The sequence below is a fragment of the Trachymyrmex cornetzi genome, unplaced genomic scaffold (assembly GCF_001594075.2).
Source record: "Trachymyrmex cornetzi isolate Tcor2-1 unplaced genomic scaffold, Tcor1.1 scaffold26, whole genome shotgun sequence".
Lineage (NCBI taxonomy): Eukaryota > Metazoa > Arthropoda > Insecta > Hymenoptera > Formicidae > Trachymyrmex > Trachymyrmex cornetzi.
In genome coordinates, this window is record NW_017297270.1 from 1651126 (window position 1) to 1658110 (window position 6985).

The following is a 6985-nucleotide window of genomic DNA, read 5'->3' on the forward strand; positions in this document are numbered from 1 at the left end:
CCCCCCCCCCCCCCGCATCACAGAGGCTTAAATTTCTTTCTACTTTTAACTTTTTTCTTAAGTTACGACAGAGGAAAAAGAACGAGATTTTTCAAGAAAACACAATTTTTATGTTTAGATGTGTCCTAGTTTCGCAAAAAACAAAATTTTTTTAATTTCCTCCGAAAATGACAAATGTGAAGTTAAAAAAATGCTTAAACTTTTTCTTATCTCATGGAGCTAAAATCTTGGTCACTATGCAGACTCTCGCGGGCTAACTATTTAGGACGCTATTATTATTTATTTGCATTTTTTTGTTGTAATTTTACATTTTAATTTTATTATTTAAAACATATTTTTCCAGCAAAAAATACTATTTATGTCTATCTCTGTAAATAAAAATTTTGTATGGTGTTGAAAAGTATCCTATTTTTTGATTCATTACATTCACTACATATCACAGACTTCTATGACCGTGTTTCGATATAGACTATATATGTTCCAAAATTGACTGCCTGTCTGAAAATCTGTAAGTTTATACACCGTTATAACTGTATAATGCACATGACACAAACTATAGCATTTTCAGCGCTGGCAGTAAATTTGGAACAGTTTCATATATGTACTGCTGGTACTGAAAATCTATAGTTCACATTATATATACTGTAGATTTTCAGTACTGAGCCTCTATTCTTGAAAAGAAGCATAAAACTAGGGAAATACTGTAATGTACATTATATATACTATAATATAGTATTTACCTATAAGGGGCTCCGCACAATAAAAGGAACAGGGAACAGAGAACAGAATTAAGAATTTCAACCTTTCAGAAATCATGTACTGTGGAATACACATTCTGATAGGTTGAAATTCTTATTCTCTGTTCCCTGTTCCTTTTATTGCGGAGCCCCTAATTATTCGTATATGTTTCTTTTCAAGAATAGGAGCCTGGCAGTATATATCGGAACACGGCTTGTACAGCACAGACTTTTATGGTCGGTATTCATAAGCCATATAATTATATAATGTTTCAATATACACTGCCAGTATTGAAAATCTACAGTATACGGTTAACGTAACAAACTATAGATTTTCAATGTTGCCAGTGTATCTCAGAACACGATCAATAGTCAGTTCTTGTATTCAAGACCACCTTCTTCTTCTTCTTCTTCTTCTTCTTTTAATTTTTGTGGCGCTCGCGCCGTTAAGAAAACGACGATTATAGCCAAATTCAAGACCGCCGTTTTAAGTTCAATCTTAAGATGCCATGAACCAATTATTAGAGGGCTATATCTAGCATCTTAAGACATTGCTTAAGACGCGATCTTAAAATAACAGAATCGATTACGAATACCGGCCATAAGCTTGTACTAAAGGTGCCTTTACATAAGAGCGTCAAGCGTCGAACGTCAGAGCATGCGCAGTGATATGTTAAATGATTTTACTGAAATACATTGGATCCAATGTACACTGCTGATGGAGGATCGAATCTTGTAGTTTATATTATATATAATATGTGTAAACAAATATAAATTTTCAGTGTATGTTAGGACAGTAGTACATATTAGAACATAACCTCTCTTAATTTACCATTTTGCGTTGAGCATCTGCGCAGAAAATTATTACGCATGAATTTGGAGCTTCGGGTTCATGCGCAATAGTCTCTACGCAGATGCTTGACACTCGACGCTTACATGTAATGGCACAGTGACGCCTTAAAGGGTGCAGATCAGTCTAATAGTATACAAGGTGTTCCGAATTTAAATAGAAAACTAAACTTCGGGACTGATATATGTAGGGGACTGATAAACTGAGAGAGAGATAAAAGTCTTTTTTTAGAAATATATTCCTTTTTGTTTCGTTGAAGAAAATCGCAAAAGACAACATAGTTTTTATTTTTGTACTTATTTACTTATTCATTCACACTTATTTATTCACGTTGTTATACTTTCTTAATGTAGATATTATCCAAAATGTTGGCCTCTTGTAGTAATGCACGCATTGCATCTCTTATACAGACAGCTGACGTATTATAGTCAAATACTGATATGGTGCTGGTCAACGTAATAACTCGCCGATCCGGCACTTTTCTATCTAGAAATCGACGTGCATACTCTCACACTGCTTCTGAAGCATTATCACAGAAATCGAACACGAAAATAATAATATTCCGCATTGGAAACAATATTTTGAAAAAATTACGTTTTTCTTCAAAACAAAGCGAAAATAAGTATCTAGGAATTTTTTTTAATTTATTGATTCCTTACACCCTCCGGAAGTTTGGTAATTTAAATTCGGGACACCCTATATACATATAGAAGTCTGTGTTGTTTTCCAGCTAGGACACAGAACATTACACTGTGTAAGATACTTAATGTTGGAATGTAGTTCAGTTTCACAGTGTAACATCAGAATGCATTAATTGTATAGTTTTCCATTCTTATTCTTAAAATCTCTCTTCATGTTGACGCTCGACGTTCATTTTTAGCGTCAAAACAGATTACGCGATAAAAATGATGAATATCAAGAGTCAATTTTGATCATATGATCTGTTTTGACGCTAAAAATGAGCGTCAAGCGTTAGTATGAAGAAGCTACACGATTTATATATTAACGTATCAATAATAAATTTACGATTTTAATTTAGACTTATAAGTTATAAATCTTTCAGAATTGGCCGTTTTTGACGATTTTATTATAAAATAAACATGGCTATCAAATAACTTTTTTAAAAGTTGATAACATTGATATGTTTTACACGCTGCTATTATATATTTACCTTTTTACAGTGTATGAGCAGTGTAACACTGCGTCATAGTTGAAACACTTTTGTGTAAAACAGTGTTACACTGTGTCATCCGTATACATTGTTGGCAAACACCCATACACATTCTTATAATCCCTTAGTAGAATAAGAAGAGAAGAAGCGTGATTTGTGCGGCGTTTCCTCGCGAATAAAATCTCAACCAGTCCCAGAATTAAAAATAATAGCAATAGCGAACACAATGCGCGACAGGTTTTGCGATTGACGAAGGATAATGGGCATTTATGGAGCATCTGTCACTGCGAGGTACAAGTGTTAGCTAATATTTTGTCGCTCGTTCGTTGACGTTACCGATAAGTTGCTTGAAAGATAAAGCCGGTTTTACATAAGATGCAGAACGCGGGTCGCAGATCGCAAATGTCGCTTCAGCCAATCTCGAAGCGTCACTTTTAAAATTGATGCATCGGATTGGCTGACGCAGCAAACGACTTGCGATCCACGTTCTGCGTTCAGAACCGGCTTAATATAAATAAGCGTACACTGCCGAGCATGAATGCTATTACCGCGTCTCACAAGTCAGATCAAATTGTATCAAGTTGAGAGTAATGTGTTGAAGGTAAAGTGAGATATAAATATATATACTTTGTAATTTAAGAGGAAGGACAGAATCTAAAAGTAGAATTGACCGATTTCTAATAAAATCGGATAAATTTCAACCGTCAATTCAATACTAAAATGTGAATGAGATTAAATAAATTGACCAAAAAGTCTTCTTGATTTTTGTCATAGACTACATTTACACCGACGTTCTTAATCAGGTTTAATAACATTCGTAGTTAGAAATTGGCCAATCATAGTCATTGATCCATTTTTCAGAAGAATAGCTATGATTGATAATGATTCATAATTACGGATGTTATTAAATCTGATTAAGGGTGTCGGTGTAAACATATAAGTCATAGATAGCTTTAGTAATGTAAATATATGTATATATGAATATGCTTATTGTTAATTTGAACTTCAACACGTAGTTATCGATTTTAAAATTGATATTTCAACAGATTATATCTAAAACAAGTGCTTTAAAGATTGTTTGATTTTAATCTATTTGCGGGCGTAAATTTGAAAATGAAACAAAATAAAACACATTTATTTTCAGCATATGATACTTTATTATTGGAAGAGTAAAAACATAGTGCAAAATAAAAAGAAGGTACGTATACGTATGTGCAATATATGGTTAAAATGTTGTAAACGATTGTAAACGCCAATTTTAATTTGCAAAATTTCATGCAGAAAATTTTTTGTGGAAGACATTCAACACTCTAGAAAGCCCATTAACATTGGTAATGATCACATTAAATCGATAATTAAAAATAACTACATGAAACAATTAAAGAAATTGGAAAAACATTAAATATATCAAAATCTTGCGTAACAAATCATTTACATAAGCCCGATTATATGAATCATTACAATATTTGAATGCATTGCATAAATTAAACAGAAAGAATTTAATAAATGGCATTTCTATCTGAGAAGATTGATTTGTTATTCAAATGCAACGAAAAAGATCATTTTTAAAAATAAATGTTAATAGATGATGAAAAGTCGTCATCAAAAGAAAATAATTACGTGTATCTGGTGAGATTGAAAGAGTATTTTGTATTACGAGCTCTTACTAAGCAACTACACGCTTAAGAGTATCCTAAACTGAAAAATAAACTTCAACGGTATAGCTGTTTTATTGATAAAAAGCGACTTACACGTATTTATGAATATCGATACACTACTACATTCTTATACACTACTACATCAATATTGTACACACACAAAAGAATGTATGTATATGAAGATATGCATTACAAAAATTATATGCGTTTAACGATAAAACAGACGACTTTGCCTTTAATTTTAATAAACATTGCTCGTAATTAAACAAATTGAAAACAGAAATCAACAAGAAACGTTTAAAATTGGTTAATAGAAAAATCGTCGTATTCCATCAAGACAGTATCAGATCTTAAATTTCTTTCATAAAAAAATAATTTTTTACAGTATTTAAAATTTTAACTAGATATCAATCTAAAAATAATTTTATTAGACTATCAAAATAACTGTGTAGAACATTCAAACTGATCGCATTCAAATTGATTGCTAGAACGTTAAAACTTTTTGCAGCATCGCTCATCATGCTCAAAATTCCTACAAAATTATTTTGATGGTCCAACAAAATTATTTTATTCAAATCCGTATCTAACTAAATTTTTACTTTAGTAAAATCGTTCTTTTCATGTTAATTTTCTATCAAATTAAAATTATTAGAATTCGGTGTTGAAATGTGTTCTACCTCATTAATCATATTCATCGGATCTTTTATTGTCTGAGTATTTGATTCAATTCTTGCAATATTTTTTTAGAATGAAAAGAAATATGAAAATCTAGGGCTCATAAAACTGACTTAGAAAAAAATTTGTTGAGAAAAGTAGTTTGAAGTATTTTGAAGAGTAATAAAGTTGTTTGAAGACAATAGAAGATCATCGAATTGAACAAAATGGTCAATATATTATTTAGATAAGTTTTTATGCATATAAAACTTGACTTTAAATTTTTTGAAAAAAAACGAGAAAGCTTTTTGGCCAATCAAATATAAAAAATATCTGACAGGAAGTCTTGGATAATACTAAAGAAAAGAATCCTAATTTCTCTCTATAATCGCTCTCAGACAATATACATAAAATTAAAAGACATCTTTTAAACATGTAGTCTGAATTTTTCAAGGTGGCGATTTTCTGATAAGGATAAAATATTAACTTGATTTATGTTATTTAAAAAAATTTTTGATGTAATCCTTTTCTGATCTCAAAATGTTTAAATGTTAATATTTCAAATAGGGAATCGAATATCACCGCCCAAATTTCAAAAAATCACTGCGTGAAACTGCATTTCTTCTAAAGTTTTTGTCACACTAAATCTAATCTAATTTCAAAATGTCGAAATTTATGATGGTGAATTCAATTTGGGAGACAATTAACTCCACTAAATTACGCAATCAATATAAAATTCATTTTTTAAAGTTTAAAGCACTATTGCAAAACAAAAAAACAAAATTTTGTAAAATTATAGAAAGTTGTGTTTTTTGATACTAGAACACCTTAAATATTGGAATTTTTAAGTCTGATTTGAATTCACCCAACTAATACTAAATAACTATTTATTACTTTAGGAATATTTAGCATTAGCTAGGCAGAACGATATAAACCTTTGAATACTGTGCATCAGCCTAATCATATTACTTTTAAAAAGTATCACTTTTTTATTTTTTAATATTTAGATATCATACCCACTACTGGGCTTGCCATTTTAATATTAATTATTTTTATTTTACATTCGAGCATCATCAAAAACTTTTAAAACTCAAATTTCATAAAAACAATTAAATACTTAATTTAGAAAATAAAAAAAAGATAAATATGTATTACCCGTTCTGAAGAGATTAAATGCTTAATCGTTTTCGATGCCGTTTCTAAAAATTGCAAAATTGTATAAGAATAAAAATCCATGGATTTATATCTTTTTTGCATACTGAATTCATTGTGTTGTCTTTAATTTATCTATGCGTCGAGATTTTATCGAGAAATTAAAAAAACAGTTCGGTACCATTAATATAACATATCGTACTAGTTGTAAGTAATAAAACTATCGTGGACAGTGAGCTCTATGATATACTGGAGTAAGCCTCCCCTATATATATATATATATATATATACTAAACTATAGAAAACTGCTGCGACCCGATGCAGAAAAGGAAAACAACCAATATTGGTCTTTCTGACTCTTCTACTTATGGTGGTAAAACAACATTTAGCCAATCAGCGAATCCCTGACAAAAAAAACAGTACCGACTTTGCATTAGTGTCCTTATTTGAGACATTCCCACTCCTCAATGACTCGCTCCAGTATGTTACAGAGCTCACTGATTGTGGAGAATACGTTGCGTGTATTTCCCCACCATTCGCTGAAGATTCAATGTCATCTGCGAGATGCTATCTGACGAGCGCGGATCTCACATTGAGATTACGACTTACAATCGGAGATCATGCTCGCGATGTGATCTCCGACGAAATGAGAGACACGAGTTCGACACACTTCCCGTGGAATGCGATCTGCAAAGGGCAAGAAATCGCATCTGTAAACAATTTTCCGTACGATCTTGTCTTTCAAAGTAATTTGCAAATTATA